General features: G+C 45.2%; 1 protein-coding gene across 3 annotated transcripts in view; it reads left to right on the top strand.

Annotated features, from left to right (window-relative positions):
- UNC5B (unc-5 netrin receptor B) overlaps window positions 1-21,038 on the top strand; it is a 258,217-nt gene that overhangs the window by 41,823 nt on the left and 195,356 nt on the right. The window lies entirely within an intron of this gene.

Below are 21,038 nucleotides of genomic sequence, written 5' to 3'. Positions count from 1 at the left end.
CAACCCGCCGAACCTAATAGTGCCCTCAACATGCAAATGCATGTTGATGGCCCTATTAGGTATTCCCGTGCGATTCAGAAAACAAAATGTGCAGCCAAGCCACACATTTTGCTTTCAGAAATTAGCGCCTACCCAAAGGTAGGCGCTAATTTCTTCGGGCACCGGGAAAGTGCACAGAAAAGCAGTAAAAACTGCTTTTCTGTGCACCCTCCGACTTAATATCATGGCGATATTAAGTCGGAGGTCCCCAAGGGTAAAAAAAAAAAGTAAAAAAAAAATTTGAAGTCGGCCCTCGGCTGTCGGGTTGAAAACCGGACGCTCAATTTTGCCGGCGTCCGGTTTCCGAGTCAGTGGCTGTCAGCGGGCTCGAGAACCGACGCCGGCAAAATTGAGCGTCGGCTGTCAAACCCGCTGACAGCCGCCGCTCCTTTAGCCTGTTTCTACCACCAGGCCTCATTTAAATACTGAATCGCGCGCACAGGTGAGCGCTCTCCCACGGACTTTACTGAATCGGCCCGAATGTTTGAACTGCTGATCCAATTTCATTCAAATTTGTGTTACAGATAGTAGAGCACTCAGTAACACCCACCGGCTCACGCTTTTCATGCGCTCTCAACACCCCCCAACTCTTAGAATCCCATTTCCATGTTCTTTCCCAGAGGGAAATGGGTTAGTTCTGTTCAGCTGAAGTCCTAGGTAGATCAGAGCATTTCTAAAGCTGCCCTGCCATTGGTTGACATTGAGCCTTCTAAAGTTGCCTTGCCATTGGTTGACATTGAGTCTTCTAAAGCTGCCTTGCCATTGGTTAGCGCTTGTGGTCACCAGCTGACTCCACTTCTTGCCCGGTTTCCTATAAAACAGGCTGTCTGTAAAATATAATGATGTACTTATTGTACGGAAATTCACGTTAGGGAGATTGTTATACCTATGTGCAAATTTTCTGTACCAAAGACGAATACTTGCGCATATGCTAAGCACAAAGTAAGAAACCCAAAAAGGGGGTCCAATTAGCATAAGCTTGGAACCTGTCAGCGGTAGCTCCAATAGGCGAGGTTTCAACCAGAACTGCCTCCCGTTTGCGCATCTTTCTCATGAATTCATAACCCCGCATATTCAGTTATCTTAAAAAATATATAATCCAGCCCTCAGCTTTGTTTTCTATTTTTAAGACAATTGAATTATGAAAGTGTAGGAAAGATGCGCAAATGGACACCATCTATGGGGGAAGCCTTGATGAGTTTTGCTATTGCTGGTAAATTTCAGACCTCTGCTCAGCGCTGTCCTAAGGGTGGGGGGATCAGATTGAGGCCTCTAGCCACACCCTCCCTGTCAGCTGGCAACACTTCCTGGAGAACCGCAGACAGATCTTGGGGACTCCCACCCCCCCCCCCCTACATTTTTCAGTATCAAGGGAGGGGCCCACTCCTGCTGAATTGCCCCAGGACACAAACACTTTCTAGAGCCTCCGCCTCCTGTGCTAATTCAACCCCTTTTTGTATCTGTACCAGAGAAGGCTATCGGGTATCATGAAATGTCACCCATCTCCTTATATCATGCCATACTGCTGAAATGTTTAGCCGCCGCCCCCCCTCCCCCTCAGCTATACAAAAGTCCTCCCTTGCCCTCCCCCCCCCCCCCCCCAATTCCCTCTCTGCCTTCAGCTTTGTTGATTGTGTGTTTCTCTCTGTTAAATGTTGTGCCTGTGGCTGGGACTTCACATTCTTTCTGACAGGAGAGATAAGGATCCCTGTCTGGCGCCTGAGATTCCAAGCTGCTACCTGATTATCACCAGACACCCTGGTACCACCAGTGCAAGATGAAGAAAGAGGAGACAGCAGCAGCAGCAGACGCCTCCATCACGCTCCCTCCCCGCCTGTTCTTTTCTCTGTCCAAAAAAAATATAATAATAAGTAAACAGCAGCTCAGGCATTCAGGAAATTGCTTACCTAAATTAGCTGGAAGACGAAACATGACTTGGCTTTTAGGTTTAACAAGAAGGGTGAATGGAAACATGATGTGGAAGGTACGGGATCTTCAGCGACTCTTTGGATGAGGTTTTCATACAGAAGAATTCTGCAGATTAGCAAATGGGAGGGGGGGGGGGGTCGAGGGTCAAAGCTGCTTTTCAGCCAGCAGATCGAAAAAGGCACCGATGTGCAAATTGTGCTGGCAGCCATAAGAATGTGCTCTGCAGAAGCCTGCAGTCAGGCACTAAAGAGATTTGAAGGAGATCACACCGAGATGGTACAACAATGGTATTCTTTGTGGCAGCGGTGGGCAAAATACGGCCCATGACTCCCCATCCCCCCCCCCTTCCTCGGGCCACCTGGACTCTCATGGGACCTTCACCTCGGGCCACCTGGACTCTCATGGGACCTTCACCTGGAATGTGCTCCCGAGGAGGCTCTTGGGCTAACAAGTTTGCCCAGCCCTGCTCCATGGCCTTTTCAGTGCAGTGTGCACGATTTCAGTTCTCCATTTCTCATCCAGTCAGTGGAAGCAGTGCGGTTACCCCCAATAAGTCCGTTTACTTGAGTAGAAGTAAAGGGCGGTGAACAGGCTGTAGGCGGCGCCTTTTTCTTGGGCTAACTTAAAGACATTTGCAAAGCGCTGAAAAAAAAACAGTTTTGGCCACCATTTGGCTTTTAGCTGTTCACAAATGCATTGTTGGCCCAATACAAAAGGTAACACCTGTAATTGTTTAGATTATTTGGCTGATAACCCAATGCTCACTTAAATACTAGTCCACTGCTATTTCTGGGTTTTACATCAAATATGTAATTAAGAACAAGAGTTGAGGCTCCACCTGGGTAGACTCAGGAGCAACATCAGAAAATATTTCTTCGCAGAAAGGGTGGTGGAAGCATGGACTTAGCCTCCCCAGTGAATATGGGGAAGACAAAAACAGTTACGGAATTTAAGAAGGCGGATAAGCACAGGGGGATCCCTAACTGGGAAGGGGTGAAGGGATATTCTGAGATCCGGTAGGGTCTATGGCCTTACATCAGGAATGGAACTGGGCAGACTAGGTGGGCTTTATAATCCTTATTTGCTATCGTATTCTATATTTGTAAGTTAGCACTCAGTAGTGACTGACATTACACTGAATTTTTCCAGGTGGAAGTCAGCATGACCTTTCCTGCTTTGCATTGTCTGTGGTGGGGATGGAAGAGAGGAGCCTTCCTATCTTGTCCCGCTCCCAGTCTCCCATCTCCCGTTTCCAGTGTTTCTGGCGAGCCCCCAGATTCATCTTATCCCCACCACTTTGTGGATTTATTTATTTATTTATTTGGAATTTTTATATACCGACATTCTTGACAAAAAAAATATCAAATCATATCGGTTTCCATATTAACTGAACAATCGCGGCTAAGGCGTTACATTGAAAACAAGTCGTCAGATAACAAATAGTGTGTTAAGGCGTTACATTTAAACAATTTGACAGATAACAAATAACATTGTAAGTAGAACAGTCAACAATGCAACAATTGGATAACAATTGTTGCATTGAAAAGAATCTTCAGGAGATATTACACTTTTTTTTTTTTCTTAAATTTTTCTTTTGGTTCCTTCCCCTTTTGCATTTTCTTGTTTAGCCCGGTAAGGTAAAAGTGTTTTTTTTTTCAGGTTTTACAGAAACGTGCGGGTGCATCGGATCTCATATGACCACAAATCTTAGTCTCGTACTGGTGCTTTGATGGTACATCTTGAGTATTCCATTGAACGTTGCCCACAACTTATCCCACGGATATGTACAAATAGCAGATAAGATATAAAGTAGCGCCGGCTCAAAAAGAAAGGAGAACTTGGAATAATGATCAGCTGAGGGGAAGGAATAATCAGTAGGCACATGCTGTTATGACTGTGCAGACTTCTTGCTGCCTTATTGGTTCAGATGAAAGCTGGATCCTTTGCATCTCGTGATTGTGTTCATTAAGCCAGTGTAAGAATTATTCAAGAATAATGTTGTAGGTCACCTCCGAAGAAGGGACCAGGGTGGTTTCCATAGCTCAGGTACCACATTTTTACATAATGTTTGTATTGCTCCAATCCCAGCTCTCAAAAACCTTCATTTGGCACAATGGTGTATGCTATATCATGGTATCTGTGGCTAATTTCATGCTGCAGGAAAATGTATTTCATTGTTGAATGCTATAAAGAATTTAAAAAAAAAATCACAATACCAAGTTCACTTAGAGAATAGCCACTGCCATTAGCAATGGTTACATGGAATAGACTTAGTTTTTGGGTACTTGCCAGGTTCTTATGGCCTGGATTGGCCACTGTTGGAAACAGGATGCTGGGCTTGATGGACCCTTGGTCTGACCCAGTATGGCATTTTCTTATGTTTTCTTATGTTCTTATGTTCCGTGAATCTGACAAACATCTGTGCATCCTCTCTGGTCAGGGCAAGTGGCACTTATCGCTGCCTCCACCGTTATTCCTTGCTGAATCTTTCCTGCTAAGCCAGGATAAAGCATTGTCTGTCCTCTCTTACCCAGCTTCTCAAAGACGTTTTCTTCTGAATATTTCCTACCTTCCAAAGGTATACATGAAGATCAAGCTCTCTCCTTCCCCCAACCAAAAAACAAAGATCATTTTGTTATGTCTTCCTGGAGCCAGGGAAAGAGGGTTGAAGATGGAGCTACAGGAACAGAAGGGCGCTAGCCCTGGACTGTCTGCTTCCATGCTCCAACCCTTTCAGGTTGTAAATATCCAGCCACTAGCAGTCCAAGCTGAGAAGCATAAATCCCTCAGAAGGCTTCCAGAGCGAGCCATAAAATGCTTCTTTTTAGCAGCCACTCCGACTGGTGACTCGGCCGTAGGGATGTGCATTCGTATTGACCGCATATGTAAAACGCTACTCATATTTTTTTTTAACTTAAAAAAAGGATTCGACATATACGATCGGATTTCCCACATATCCAACATAGCTATGTTGGATATGTTGGAAATCGCGATTGTTGAGCCAAAATAAAAATTTAAACCCCCTCACCCTCCTTAATCCCCCCCCCCCAGACTTACCACAACTCCCTGGTGATCGAGCGAGGACGCCATTTCTGCAATCCTTGGCGAGAAGCATGTGACGTCGTGCCACGTCGAGTGACGCGGCGCCACGTGATTCCCGGCGAGTTTGCGCCGGAAGGCTCGTTCGGCCCAAAAAGAACTTTTGGCCAGCTTGGGGGGACCTCCTGACCCCCCCAAGCTGGCCAAAAGTTCCTTTTGGGCCGAACGAGCCTTCCGGCGCGAACTCGCCGGGAATCACGTGACGTCGGCGCCACGTGATTCCCGGCGAGTTCGCGCCGGAAGGCTCGTTCGGCCCAAAAAGAACTTTTGGCCAGCTTGGGGGGACCCCCCCAAGCTGGCCAAAGTTCTTTTTGGGCCGAACGAGCCTTCCGGCGCGAACTCGCCGGGAATCACGTGACGCCGGCGTCACTCGACGTGCCGCCGACGTCACATGCTTCTCGCCAAGGATTGCAGAAATGACGTCCTCACTCCTCGCTCGATCACCAGGGAGTTGTGGTAAATCTGGGGGGGGGGGATTAAGGAGGGTGAGGGGGTTTAAATTTTTTTTTTTTGCACATATGGACATATACCCAACTCATTTAATTTTTTTTATGTCCATATTGACCGCAAATGGGACCCCCTTTGGACATATGGACATAAACCTTTGCTCTGCACATCCCTACTCGGCCGTGCACTGCAGCCGTACCAGAGAAGGGGGGCTGGCCTGGGCTGGGAGAGGGACTCTCTCTCTCTCCCCCCTCCCCCCCCCTCTCAGGTCTGCTAGGGAGGCTGGGGCTGGTATTTTCTGTACCTCTGTGAGGTAGAGGTGGGACATTTGGGGGAAATCTCATGCATGAACGCTAAAGGTAGCTCAATAAATAAGCGCTTTCGCAATCCAAAGTTAGCACTTTTGCAGTGTTGCCAGTGCAAGGCACATGGCTCCTTTGGACTAAATAGGTATCTTCTCAGGTGTAACCCTCCTCGGCAAGGTCCAGTGTCCTTTGAAGTGTTAAGTCAAAAGTTTACATGCATCTAACTTTGGATTTTTACTTCTATTTTTATAACTCCATAATATATAAGAGTAACTAACTAATTAACTAACTAACTAACTAACTAACTAAATAAATGCTCTTTTTGGAACTCGAACACTTGCCTCTTTGTTTTTTGTTTTTTTTTGTTTTTTTTGAGGTTTTTCTCTCTCTACTCCTTGGAAGTAATGTTCTCCCCGGTGAGGACTGAGAGGCTGCCCTGGCAGTCCTCTCCTTGCCAGGTATATATTGTAGCACTTCTTCCAGCAGCCGACTGCCAGCACTGCCCACTGTCCGTTCACTGCTTAATGCCCTTACCTTATAAGCTCCTTGGGATAGGAAACTGCTGGTGCCGTGTGCCTTGCATCAAGCCCTTGGTTCTAGCCCTGCGTTGAAGCTTACAGAGTGCTGTGTACATTACAGTGTTAGTGTGTCCTGCATATGTATATTAGGTCGTGCAACCTGGTGCAGCAAATTCACAACGTAGAAAGCGGGAGCTTGCTCTGAGGATAAAGCAATTGCACTGGTGCAGCATGGATGCAATAATCCATAGCCCACGTTGCTGTAAAGTCCAACTTTGTAGCTAAATTGTCAAAAGAGAAATGAGGCGGGTGTTTCCCCCTTTGAAGAGGACCTACAAGGTGTGCAAGTAGGCAGCGCCCTAAATCCACCCCCAGGGAATATGCCTCTTTTTAATCTTGCTAAAATTAGGCCTGTGATGAAAGTCCCTGCATAGTTTTAGCTGTTCTGATGGGGACACGTTTCAACCTGTGCGATGTGGCCGGGTAACTCCTCAATTCCCTTCCTAAATCCCTTGAAAAGAGAAAAAGCTAGAAAGTCATTAGGGCCCTCCTCTGATGTTATCACTCCCTATGACTCGTTTGTAAGGCTGTGGGGAATCATTTTTTTTTTTTTGGCTGTCCCCTAAATTCTGAGAACTTTGCATCTCTCTCTGAATCTTTGTTCCCATCAGTGGTGCAGCTTTGGCAAAACCCATGTCAGGTGGATGCCAATCCGTGGCAGCTTTTAGCAGCCTGCTGCAGTGCCGTATTCCTCTTTCACAGCGAGGTGGTGACAGGTGCTTCCATGTGCCGAGCTGTTGCTGTAATATGGCATCAGATGCTTCTGTGTACTGCACTGTTACCAGGGTGGAAAAATCCCAGGTGACTCCAATTTCCCTTCCAGCGCCAGTCTAGTATGGCCCCTGTCGGGCTGTGCAGATAAAGGGATATGGCCCCTGTAGGGCCACGTGGGGGCGTGGATCCTTCTGGCACCCCCCCCCCCCTACCTCCCTTCCAGATGTAGAGTTCTTACTGGTTTTGTGGAGATGGTGGTGGAGGTTTTGGGGGAGATTGAGGGGAAGGAGGGAGAGCAAGAGCTGGGGGAGTGGGGGAAGAAAGGCTGGGGGAGGGAAGGAGGAAAGAAGGCAGGATGGCTAGTACAGGACTATTCTGGTTTTGTTTGTTTTTTTGTTTTATTTTGTTTTAGAAATTCTATGTCCTGTTTAAGGAAGAACAAGACACAATCGTCCTGTTTTCTAAATAAGGGTAAAATCAGATTTTACTGAATTTCATACATGGCACAAATGGGTAGATCTAGGATTTGAAAAAGAGAGGATACAGTAGGGGTTTATCTTCATTCCCCTACTCCTTCCCTCACTTTCACCTTCCCTTCTGTATTTTCTCCCTCACTATTCCCCTCCCTTCTGATCTTCTAGGTTTCTTTTCATCTCCCCCCCCCCCCACACCCACACTCACTCCCCAGGGTCCCCTCCCTCCCTTTCCGCTCTGACGCCTCCACCCGCAGATGCTTCTCCATCGTCCCTCCTCTTTCTCAGCTCTGGTACCTTGCCTTCTCCCATCCCCCATATATTTATCTCCATCCCCTCTATAAGTTCCTTTTCATCTCCCGCCATGTGTATCCTCCACAGCTTCCTCGTTTTCTTCCCCCTGACCTTGGATCCTTCTCTATCTCTCTCCTCCTTTCCATTACATTCTTCTCCATCTCTTTCCTCTTCCATCTTCCCTGGTTCTTCTCTATCTCCCCCTTTCTCTCCTTCAGGTCTCCTTTCAGTTTCCTGGGCCACAGCATGGGCAAACCAGCAGGCTGGGGGTGCGCTGAGCGTGTGCTCCTTGTCCCCATGGTCTTCTTCCTTGTAATCAGGACGTATAAGATGGGGTGGACGAGCAGCTGCAGAGGCTGGGAGTGGGGCATACTGTGTCTGCAGCCTGCCATCACTGTCACTGAGCTGACTTGTCAGGCAGGAAGGGAGGGGAAGGAAACTTAGCTTTTTAAATGTAATATTTGGTACAGTTCCTTTTTAATAAGCGGATGTCCAGTATTCTGAGGATATGTCAGTCCCTATCCTAAAGAAGCTACTCACAAAAAAAAGAGTAAAATAAGCTAACCCCACCCCTTCCACACGCAACAACAAAATAAACATACAAGTAAAACCACCAGTAAATTACAAACATAAAAAAAATCATATTTTCCCCAACTCCCAGAAACTTTGGTTGGGTGCTTAACTTTTCAGACATTTTTCCACTGACGTGGCGGCAGGTGCCCATGTCGCTTTAACACGTCAGTGGCTGCTCTTGTGTTTTCTGCACTGGTGCTGTAATTTGGGACGACAGGCGCGGTCCTGAGTCCTGAGCTGTTATTGTGAGATGGCAATAGGTTCCTCCGTGCCCTGCACTATCGCTGTAACATGCTGGCAGGTGCTCTGTAAGATAGGAAGCCTGCTGGGCCTTTGTGGAGTGACCTTGGTGAGGAGTTTGCTCACATCCTGCCCCGTTAGGGAGCTCTGCTTTTGATTTCACACAGTCACTGAGCCGATGGAGCAGTTAATATTATTTTTATGAGTACACTTCACCTTTGCTGTACAGTCCTTGCAAGTGGCAGGAAACAAACTCATCACTCAGTGTCCATCCTCCCTTTACTGGGGCGGGGAGAGGTTTGCGCTGCGAAGAGGTGATTTATTTTGGGCGTGGGGGAGGGGGGAGTGGCTCAGTGTGTCCGTACACAGCTGACAGGCAGTTTTCCTCATGAAAGTTTCCAGTGCATCCTTGGATGCTGATAGATGGGAGCTGCAATGTGACTGGTTAACTTTGTGAGGTCAGTGCTGGTGCTGCATTGACCCCCATTGGATGCACTGGTTGCCATCTCACTGATCTTTAGAGATCTCGCAGCGTCGCTGTGAACGATTCTTCTCATACCGGCGCCAGGGTGCTCGTGGCCGCACTGGCTGCTTGGATCTCTCCTGCAGCCGAGCCGGACTATAGCGGCTGCAAAGTCCCGTGCCCAAATTGTATCCCGAGGTCGTCTGGTGCTTTGTCTTTGGGTGTTCTGAGACCGGCTCGGCTGAAGATGTTCCGGGTGGTTCTCTCAGAGAGCATATACTGGAGTGTAGCACGAAGCCCTACCCGAGAGCCGCTACCTGGTGTTTCTGTATGATGCAACCCACCTCAACTCCCTACCTAGTTTTCTTTTATTAGTTTTAGATTGGTGAAGAGGTTTTTTTATTTACGAGTAGGGCTATGCAGCCGTTTGTTATGGTCGGAGTCATAGGGATTCACTTTTTATTTTGGGGGCAGGGGAGTGCTTAGCTCATGCCCTTTTCATTGGTAACTCATGTGGGACTTACGTCTTAGGTACAGCAGGTTCCCCAGAGGGTTTACAGTCTAAGGTCCCTGTTTACCAAGCAGTTTTCCCGAGGACAAAGAATGGGAGAAGACCTGCAGGCTCCTTAGATTGCACCTGGGGCAGTGGAGAGTGAAGTGGCTTGTTCCAGGTCACAAGGGGTATCAGCGGGGCTTGAACCCTGGGCATCCCTCGTGCTCAGATTGTTATGATGGTATTTTACAGTTTTATGTTATTTCCATTGTGGCATGGCTTGAGCTGGAAAGGAAAAGCGGGCTAGGAATCTGATAACCAATTAACTAACTGCCCTGTTGGCGGGTTCAAAACGTATTCTGCAAAGGAACCTTCGGTGCTTGCTGTGTCTGGGTCCCACGTGAAGCGCGCCGGTTACCACACCTCTCTCCAAATCTTTTCACCCATAATCTCTCGCCTTTCTCCACCTGCCGCTTACTCTCTCTGCTTCCAGAGGAGGAAGGGTCTGATTTTGGCTTTGCTGGACCCTGCCTTTACTTCTCCCCAGTGCAGCCATTTCGTTGTCTTTTCAACAGTCACACCTCTTACTCTGCTTTCACACACCGCTAATCCAGTAGTGAATGCACATTCACACTAGACTCACCATTGCTTGTGTTTACAGCCGCCAGCCAATCCCACATGAGTCCCTCTAGTAGCCAGCAGGTGCTCACAGACCAGACTGGACTGGAGCCGCTCATCCAAACTCAGCATCCTTCCCTGAACACAAACCCCTCTCCAGGCAAGGAAGCATTGAACTGTAACCTCCATTAACCCCATACGGTTCTATGCTTGCTGGTAAAAGTGCGTGACCATAATTACCATACGTATCCTGTCTGCAGTCTTCTCCAGTACAGCGAGAAGTAGCCTAGGATTACAAAGGCAGTTTGTGACCTTGGACAAGTCACTTCTCCCTCCATTGCCTTAAATTTAAACTTAGGGGCCTGTTTACTAAACGTTTTCTCTTATTCTGCATCTATGGGAAAAATGCTTAAATTAGTAAACCCTCTGGTGTCAGGGAAGCACCTATGGTACCTGGATGAAGTGGCTGACCAGTCAAGAAAAGTGGAAATAAACAAAAAAAAAAAAAAAGGGAGCAGTGACTGAGAATGTACAAAATTGCTTCTGAGGAACATAGGCATGAAAAAAGGCCTGGATCACATAGGCAAAGGGTTAGGATACTCTTGGATAGCTCATTCAAACACGACTGTGTGTGTGTGTGTGGCTCTATTAGCCTAAATATAAAGCAGTGGGAGCTGGAAGGAGGATAGAGATGGTTGCTGCTGATATCTTGAGCAGGTACAGAACATAAGAACCTGCCATACTGGGTCAGACCAAGGGTCCATCAAGCCCAGCATCCTGTTTCCAACAGTGGCCAATCCAAGCCATAAGAACCTGGCAAGTACCCAAAAACTAAGTCTATCCCACGCTACTGATGCTAGTAATAGTGGCTATTTTCTAAGTCAACTTGATTAATAGCAGGTAATGGACTTCTCCTCCAAGAACTTATCCAATCCTTTTTAAAACCCAGCTACACTAACTGCACTAACCACATCCTCTGGAAACAAATTCCAGAGTTTAATTGTGCATTGAGTGAAAAAGAACTTTCTCCGATTAGTCTTAAATGTGCTACTTGCTAACTTCATGGAATGCCCCCTAGTCCTTCTATTATCCGAAAGAGTAAATAACCGATTCATGTCATCTACCCTTTCTAGACCTCTCATGATTTTAAACACCTCTATCATATCCCCCCTCAGCTGTCTCTTCTCCATAGTCTTCCTGTTTTATGATCTTGCCATATCCTTCTTCTGCCTTTCCGCTTTCCTCATCTCCATCTGGTTTTTAACATGGTTTTTCTCATATTTAAAAATATGTTTAAATTTATTTTCTTGAAAGATTTTTCTTACCCTGCCAGTACTCTAGGAATGGTCTCAATAGTAATAAGACACATAAAATATACTTTTAAGACAAAGCAGCAGCAAACTGGGGCTGAGGATAGACGAGACAACAAATAAGGCAAATAAAAATGTCTCCAACTTGTCCCTGAAGGTGGCCAGTGAAGGGCATCGCCCTCACCTAAGCAGAATGTCGCAGAGGAGCTCCTTCTGCTACTGTCAGCTCTGCCAGCCGCCCACAGCCACTAAATCTGCAGTAGTGGTGAGGAAGGGTTGTCTGTCTGTTTGCAGTCAGTTTCTTCCATGTCCATTTCATTTTTTTCTTGCTTCATCTGAAGAGGGGAAGGAGAGATGTCACAGTTAGAGGAGAATTTTTGTCTCACGCTTTTGTTTAAATGTATTACACGGTCATCTGCATTGCTGATATTTCACTTAAAAAGATTCTCGTTTAAGGCCCTGCTATCGCTTCCTGAGTAACCTTTTTTTTTTTTCCCCTCCTATTAAAGATTTTCTTAGACATGCATAGAAATGTCTAAAAAAAAATACAGCCAACAGCAAATCAATGTTCCAAATTTAGAAGATATGAAAACCATGCATCTGCTCTCCAGTCTGAATCCAATATTTGTCTTTAATTTCAAAATACAACTAGTAACGTCTCCTCCCTCCCATTCCAACCATATTTCAATCATATGTTCAGAGTGGAGCTTAGAAACATATTGGCCAAACATTACGAAGGTTCCAGCATAAGGACTAGATCGGGTACTCCCACAAAGATGGCATGGATGGTGGTATGCACACGCAGCATTATGTGAACTTTAAAAGAAGGGGAGTTCACATTTAAACCAAACGCCGAAGGGCTGCTAAACACACTAGCTCAGTTCTGTTGGAAATGCAATCCGGCTGCGGGTCTGAATTAGGGCCCTGGTGTGCATGAGACAGTGCAGAGGTGCTAAGGACTCAAAAGGTCTAGCCACTACATTTCCAGGAGTTAGGCAGTTAGTCTGGCCCCCATCAGAGGTATTGTTAAAAGTCTCCAGTGGGGGACCATAACACTCTCCCCCTCCCAGAGTTTGATAATTAAATTCAATCATCATGATCATTATAACACTCCTCCCCCTAAATAAAAAAAAAGATTCTGTAAAAGAACTTCTAGACATTATTCTTAGGGTTGCCAGCTGGCTTCAGATTTTCAGAACAAGATGATCCAGTCCTGTTTTTACCCCATTGCATGTAGGGATTTGTAGTTCTGGCTTCCCTATTGCATTTCTTTAGAAAAGCAAGACTACAACTCCCTGCATACAGCAGGGTAAATTCGGGACAGGATCAGTTTGTCCTGAAAACCTGGAGCTAGTTGGCAACCCTAATTATACTTTTTGGGGGTATTTTCAAATAGCCCACGTAGCTGCAAAGTGCATGGGTCCTTTTTACCCCATGTATTTGCTGCTAATTTTCAAAGAGAACATAACCCGAGTATTTGTGTGAGCAGCCGAGGGAGTAGAGAATGGGAACAGTGTATGCAATTCTGGAAATCCCGTGGACACGCACATTCACTCCCTTACTTGAATGGCGCTGATTTCAGGGCTCTTAAGAAAGAGGGCGAAACAGACAGGTACACAGGTAGGATTCTCCTCAGTCTTCCTGGTCAAGGCCCAGGTAGGGAAGCTCGCATTCCGGAGATGAATGGCGGCAAAACCTATTCAGGAGGACTTTAAACCAGGATCATCCAAGATGGGTGGACAAAGTCCTAAGGTAAGTAAAGCATTAAACACTTATACAGAAATGGGAAATAAGGGCAACATCTGGAAAGCTCTGTATACCCGCGCCCATAGTATGGGAAATAAAGTCCCGGAGGCACAGGCAATCATGGGCAAAGACCTACTTGGATGTAGTGGCTGTTGCGGAGACGTGGTACGCAGCAAACCATGACCGGAATATAGTTTTTTGACTCTATAACCTATTCAGGAAGGACAGGGCAGGATGAAAGGGAGGAGCAGTAGTGTTATGTATAAAAAAAATATAGTATTAAAGCAACAGGCCTGCAGTACTTAACAAGGTAAGGAGGAGGCAGTGTGATTTAATGTGGCAAGAGGGAATGGAATATCCATTTGTGTTAGTGTGATATACAGACTAGGGATGAGTTTTCGTTTGCAAAGTCATACACAATATCAACGACACTGTTTATATCATTTCATGTCGTTTTTAATAATAAAAAAAAAACCCCACGACATTTCATTTTTTTTCTTGCTTTGTTTGTAGTGCCTGCTAAGTTATACAGTGCACACTAAATCAAATAACTGTTTCAAGTTAGAGGGGGTTATTTTGAGTTCGGGAACATTATTGGAGTTTAGTGGGCACTTTCTGGAATTAGTGGGCACTAAAAAGGATACTTAGATTTCAAAACAAAAACTTTTAAAAAATAAAACTAAAGAAAATGGAAATACATTAAAAAAAAAAACCAACAAAATGAAAATGAAAGAAGAAATGTTGCCATGCACCCCCCCCCCCCCACCCGATACAGACCTCTGCGGACAGAAAAGATGGCTAGAGATGTAATTTGAGAATATTCACAAATTTGCTATGAAAGGGGAGGCAGATCATTTCGGTCTGCTGGATGCTGATTAGGACATCTCAGCTGCACTGGCATTCATCTGGATGCAGGGAGGCCCTGGATTTTCTGCAGGAAGGACAGTTGCGGCAAGCTGGAACCAGAACCGACGCATGAGGGGCTGACGCTGGACCCCCCATGCTTACAAAGCTGCTGAACGTTTCTGATATCAAACTGGAGAATCACCAGTGAGTGCTGGATGGTGTGCTTCAATATTAGAAGCCAGGAAGTGGTGGTTTATTAAAAGGGCAAGGCTCCTGGACTGCAGGGAAAGCAAACTTTGAGGCCGACGTAATAAAGTGCACCCAGCCTAGCACAGAGCTCAACGAGTGGTTGGAAGCGCCTCCATAACCCCCGATGCACTAAGGGGATCAGCGTGTCCAAGCCTGCGCATAGCTAATAGCACTCATCCCTTGTAAATTATTACCCCGCCATGCAATAAATTACCGCTCGCCCAATGCACCCTGCCTTGGTAACACGGCAAATTTTTTTTTTTTTTTTGTATAAACAATTTTTATTGTTGTAAAAGGTTATAACAGTACACATGGAATTGGAGATACATGTTTCTTCTATACCCCCAATCCCTTAATCGACATTTTACAGGATTACTATGTCACTTCACCCCTACCCAACCTCCCCCCCCCCAATTATTTACGTAAGTGCTTGTCCATAGCTATCACCGTAAGAATGTACACAAGTGGGTGACCAGTTCGTCCATCAATCCATTCAACAGTTCAGAACCAGGCTTCTGGCTCGATGTGGCAACGCCTGTACATATCCATTCCAAAGCTTTAGAAAGCGACGACGTCGTAGTGGGTCATTACGGGAAGCCCATATTCTCCATTTGCATCAGACGATGGAAATGTATCCGCCACAACCAGAAGGAGAGAGCCTCGGTTTCCTTCCAATTGAGCAAAAGCTTTCCGTAAAAACCAGCGGAGTTCCATTCGTTTAACCAATGGTCGGGGGATACAGTCAAATAAAATCAAATATGGCGACATAGGCAAGTTCACATACACGGCGAATTTAACGCCAGCTCCATGGCGTTTTGCCTCACCACGTGTCAAGGGCTCACAAACACCCCCCCCCCAAAAAAAAAAAAAGAAATCCTGCTTTCTGTGGTGCCTCCTATTTAGTATCCGTTTTCCTAATCGGCACGCAGCCACGTTTCCTGGGCGCCCGACGCCGAGGACGTGCTAAGGATGCACAGCTTTCCCTAGGCCTGGCCTTTTTAGCGCGGCGGCTCACTTAACCTACTGCACTGGGCGCCCAGGGATGTGGGCGCGCGTTAGGGAAAACAGGTGATCAACTCGCGCCCATTTCTACTGCCTCGGAAGCACCTCCAGAAGTCATTAACTGGATGGGATACGCTTGTGGAAGTGGAAAAGCAAGCAGCTGGCGAAAAATCAAGGGCGAGAAACCTTTTTGGTCAGGACAATAAATAAAAGTAGGAAGTAAAAAAAAAAAAAAAAAAAAAGATCACTGTGGGTTTTCTAAAGAAGTGGCTGAAAAGTTAAGGGGGAAAAAGGTGAGAAAGGGGAAGTTGGGGAAGTACTTAGCAGAGCCCAACCACAAAAGGAAGATAAACCAGCTAATCCAGTACATGTGGGGCACAAGGCTTTTTATTATTACCAAAATATCAACAAACAGAGGACTCTATATTCTCTTGGGTACATGGATGTCCGGTATTGCTCATTAGGCTGCACCATATATAGGTGATGGCCTTATTGGCACAGATACCGTTTTTATTTTTAATTTTTTCTTTGTATTATTTCATGTTCAGCATCGTCATTTTTTTTTTTTTTTATCCTTTAGTAATATCCCTGCACCGAAGGTGTTCTTTTAAAATTAATAATGGTTTTTTTCAGATAGCACTCTCTTGTAGGGTCACCTTATTTCGCCTTTCTTGATATTATTTTGTACTTGGCTCTATGTAGAGTCCCTCTGTTTGGTGATATTTTGTTAAATTAAGAGAGGACTTCTTTTGGGCCTTGCCAATTTTTGGTGTGATCCCCTTTTTATTATTACCGACAGGAGAAAGGGCAAACGTGGGATTGTAAGAGGTGGATGGGAGGTAATATGAGGAGGGAAAGGCGGAATTGCTTAACAAATATTTCTGTTCAGTGTTCACTGAAGAAGGACTTGGAGCAGGAACACAGAAAAGTGAAGTAAAGCTCAACTGATCCTCAGAAGAGACTGTGTTTGAGGAGCGAGAAATTAAAAGTAGATAAAGCAATGGGGCTGGATGGGAATACATCCAATGGCATTAGGGAGGTTCTGGCAGCTCTGCTAGCTGTCCTTTTCAATGCATCTTGACAGTCAGACACCCAAATGTAAGCATAGGGATGAGTGCCTTGTACCTAGGAAGTTATGCCTGCACCTGGAGCCGGCCATCCATCCACCCGTTTCCCCACAACCGCTTCCCCTGCCATCCCCCTTCCACCCCAATGACCCGCTCACTGGTATCTGATCCAGCATCCACCCTAAGCCTCCTCCAACCCTGCCCCCCAGCCCACCCACTGCTCCCCATTACATCTGTGGAATTTGCATTTACAATTCCGGAGGGTCCCTGTTTTCACCGGCAAGGGGGTATGTGACAGCCCTTCTGCTGGCATCACATCTCACTACGTGCAGCAAGGAGGAAAGCGCAAAGTCATGAGTTGGCAGTGGAGAAGAAGCGCACAGCGAAGAGCAGGTTTACTGATGAACGGGAGGTCATGAGGAAGGGTGACGGGAGAGCTAAATGGGAAGAGTTTGCCTCTTTGTGGCAAGAACCAGCAGCATGTTAGGAGGGGGCTGGAAGAGTGTGTGCGGTTTCACTCCTGCTTCTGTCTCCCGATGCGCACATCGCACATCTGTACGTGGCATGATTTATTAACTTATCTCCATGCCATGTATGCCCGTACAGATGCAAGGCATCTAGAAGTGAGCAGGGCTTCCTATCTTATCAGTCCATTTCCTAATAGAAAGGATAATTGTCTTGGGCAATCTTGCATGGTCCTGACAGAAGTGGCATTTATGAAGGCTCTGTCCCTTCTATTACTACCTGTCTGCTGACTGGTAGGATTGGGTGTTAGGATTTTGTTCCAGACGGTGGTTTATAGCTCTGTGACCAGCTTTGGGTTACCCTAGTACTGTTTGTGTGTGGGGGGGAGGGGGGGGATTATTTGAGGATGTTTTGGTGGTATATGTTAATTTCAATTATGTTATCGTGTTGACTTTGGACTAGAGTACAAGTTTGGGATAGTTAGTATTGTAGTCTGTACGGCAGCCTTTTTCTACTACTGATTGGGGAGGGGTCAGTTCTTAATAGGGAATTTATATATGTTGATATTTATATGTGAGTGAGGGTTATATTTTTAGATATAGGCTACTGTTTTCTGCTCCCCTTGTGAGAGTGGGGGATCTAGTCACCTGCACAAAAGATTTTGTATTTCTTTTATTATCCGTTTTTTAATGTATTTTGGAGTTTTGCTATGATTATTGATATTATATTGATTGTATTGTTAAAAAAGAAAATTGTAGACCACTTCAGGTCCCCTTTCTAGGGGTGGAAGGTGGTATAAAAGCATGAAATAGAAGGTACTTTGTGTGGCGTCCTACAGAGTGCGAAGTACAGAGATGGAGCCCTTGAGTGAGACATAAGAAGCCTTGTCTCATGTTGAAATGTTGCAGGTTATGAAGAAGTATGAGGTTATGAATGCACTGTAGAAATGTCGAGGTCTTAAGCTAAGTCAAATTTAAGAGACCTCATAGCATTACCAAAAATACCGTAAACCTTTTACAGTATATACAATATATAGATATATATAGATATATATTTTAGTATATATTTAGAGGCCCCTTAATCTGAAGCCCTAAACTGTAGTTTAGGAAGCTTGTGTCTAAATCCAGCACTGATAGTAGAAATGACTAGTGAATGGTTTGTTTAAGTTAAAGGTGGATTGGGCCAGGATACTAGCAATGCAGTATATCGATGGGCAACATGACGGTCATTCAGTGAAGGAGAACAATTGCTGAGATGGGGAAAAGCGATATTGTACATCTTAACAGATATTGACCTGTTTTGCCTGTTTTGTTCATGCTTTGTAGCTTAAGCTTAATAGGTCATTGCCAGTTTGTTCAGCACTGTAAAAGTGATTTTAAGATGGAAACATAGAACATGATGTCAGATAAAGACCATATAGCCCATCCAGTGTGCCCCTCCACATCTCCTGCTCAGCTTTATAATCCCTTCCTATCCGACAGATATTTTTAATGTCTCTATTTGCAACCTTTTCCCCCCATTATGTCCTATGGAGCCAGATTGAAAAAGTGCTGGAGAAAGTATGCAGAGGAGACAGGCTTGTGATTGAAGTGTGGGCAAGGCTTCTTGGTATCTTTCCCTTACCTTGGGCTGCCACTGTGGCCTGTGTGCTTCCTCGGCTTTTTTTTTACAAGAAACTGCCATCACCAGTGTAACTCTGTATACCCAAAAAAGGAATAATGAGGCTTGTGCATATTGTAATACGGCTAATAATTCAGTCTGCACCTCAGAGCTCAGTCAACCTCAAATATCTCATTATAGGTTTGTTATTGGCCTGTTCACCACTATTTGACATCCTTTGACCAACCATTTCAAATTCATGACCGCATTTTCACTGTTAGGACGACCCTCCTGAGTAGTTATTCATCACGGTCTTCTTTATGGCCGCTAAATGAATGACTCAAGCTCTTTATGTGTGCTATGTGAAATACTTGGCTAAGCAAAGTAAAAGTCCCATAAAAATCTTAATGTGCACTGAGAAAGGGTGTGCAGTTAGCGTCTCATCGAAAGGACATTGCTATCAACAATACAGAATCTTCTTCTCGCTGCTCCTAATAAAGTGCATCCATGTATAAAGCACCAGAGATCTTAGGATATGAGTGATCATTTCAGCACAGCCTAAGTATTGATATTGCTGTATTAGTTCTGCCTTGCGTTAGTATTTCTCTAGCACTTCCACATTTTTCTCTAGTTCTGTGATGCAGTGTCAGCATCAAACGTCCTGATGATGGGGGGAATACTAAATTGTTGCCTGGCTCAGGTGTGTGAGGCCACTGCCAACCGAACCCTATATCAAGGATCCAAAGATGTTAACCCTTTATCTTCAACTCACACTGTTGTTGGCCACACCGTTATTCCTAGTTCACAGAACATTTCTTTAAGAAATCTTGTGCATGGAGATATCAAAAGATCTGCAGATACCAATTGAAGCCATTACATGATCCAAGAAGTGACTGGTCAGTCCAGGGCTGAGCATGTCCAATAGAGCTTTTGGATGCCCAGATGAAGGTTAGTGAGGCATGTAGGCGTCAGCTCTTAGCCCTGATGGCGACATCTGTTGATAGCCTTATGGTGAATGCTTCCAAGTAGCATCTCCCTTAGCATTTATATGATTGCCTTTTGTTTTACAGTAAAGTTCGGATGAAAATAGTTAATGAATTATAATTTTTAATTATTATTAGTTTGTTTATCTCATGTATTTTATTTTTTTAATCTGCTAGGAGCTAGTTTTTTGGGCCAAAAAATGTAAATAAATAAATAATATGTAAATAAAATCAGATTACTTCATTCTCATTACTGAGAGTTTGGAGCAGTATTATAAGAAGGTGGAAAGGGGGAGGGAGCTGATTGTTCATGTGGACCTGATTTTTGGTGCCTGTTCAGTTTACAGCCCTTGTAAGATAATTGCCACCATACTCCTTGACTTCCAGCCCGGTTAGAAAGTGGGAGGAGGGAGACTAACCAAGGACAGAGAAAGCCAGCTCAGGATCACCTCATTAAGTTTATTACAGATATCTTGAGACTGATTTGGAACAGTCTGATGCAGAAATTAGGGACAAAGCTAAAACAAAATAACACGAGAATAATGAAAGCAAAGTTCAGATCGCAGAGCAGGCCCTTCTGGATTGAGCTGGACTGATGCACGGACCAGGCCCGTGACTTTGGGTGGGGGGTTATTAGAATGCAGAAGCTGTGGGTGCCACAGAGTTGTTCCTGGCATCCGATATGATGAGCGGGGATCAGGGCATCTCACTGTGCGAACAGGAGTGTGTCATAGGCACAACTAGGTAATACCATGTATGGAGAAGGGGTATAATTTGGGCCTTTCTAGTGGGACTCGGAAAAACTGAATAGGTCTACAGACTCTTGGGATCACTGGCTGAATTTCCTGAGCTGGCGAACGTTTCCTGAACTACCAGTTCTTTCCCCTTGTACGTTCAAAGAGCACCTCAGCTTAGAGGAAGGAGCAGGGTCCTTTGCAATGACATCTGAACCTTGCTTGAAGAGGGTGACTCACCTGATTGATTTAGTGAGTCTTACATTCTGCAATTCTCTTCTATTACAGTGCAGATTACAATCAACGCACTAAAAAAATAACACTCCACTGTTACTTTGTGTGAGGTATTTGGGGAGTTTTTTCAGCCTCCCCATGGACCTTCAGCGAGCTCATTGTATAATTATGTGAAGTCTGCAATTCTGGAAAGGTGAAGGAGTCTGAAAGTTATATTTAGTGAGATGGAGACAGTGCTAGATAACTGGTAATTATGGGCACTGCGTATATGATGCCCAGTGATCTTACTTACGTTACTTGTCTGAGTCCTAAGTGGATGAAGGAGGGTCCTTCATTGTTAGTCGGTAATAAGACGGTCTCGGGTGCACTCTATGCATGACGGCACCAACAATTAATTTACTCTTCATGCAACTTACACCTCCATACATAAACATACACACACTTCTCTGCACAATCACATGCTCAATCTGCGCAGACCCAAACATGCAAGACCTGTAAACAACACTCGTCCGTGCTGCGGCAGGCGTATATGTTCTGC

This window comes from Rhinatrema bivittatum, chromosome 7, assembly GCF_901001135.1.
Source record: "Rhinatrema bivittatum chromosome 7, aRhiBiv1.1, whole genome shotgun sequence".
NCBI classification, from domain to species: Eukaryota; Metazoa; Chordata; class Amphibia; order Gymnophiona; family Rhinatrematidae; genus Rhinatrema; species Rhinatrema bivittatum.
This window is presented reverse-complemented; position numbering and strand designations above follow the sequence as displayed.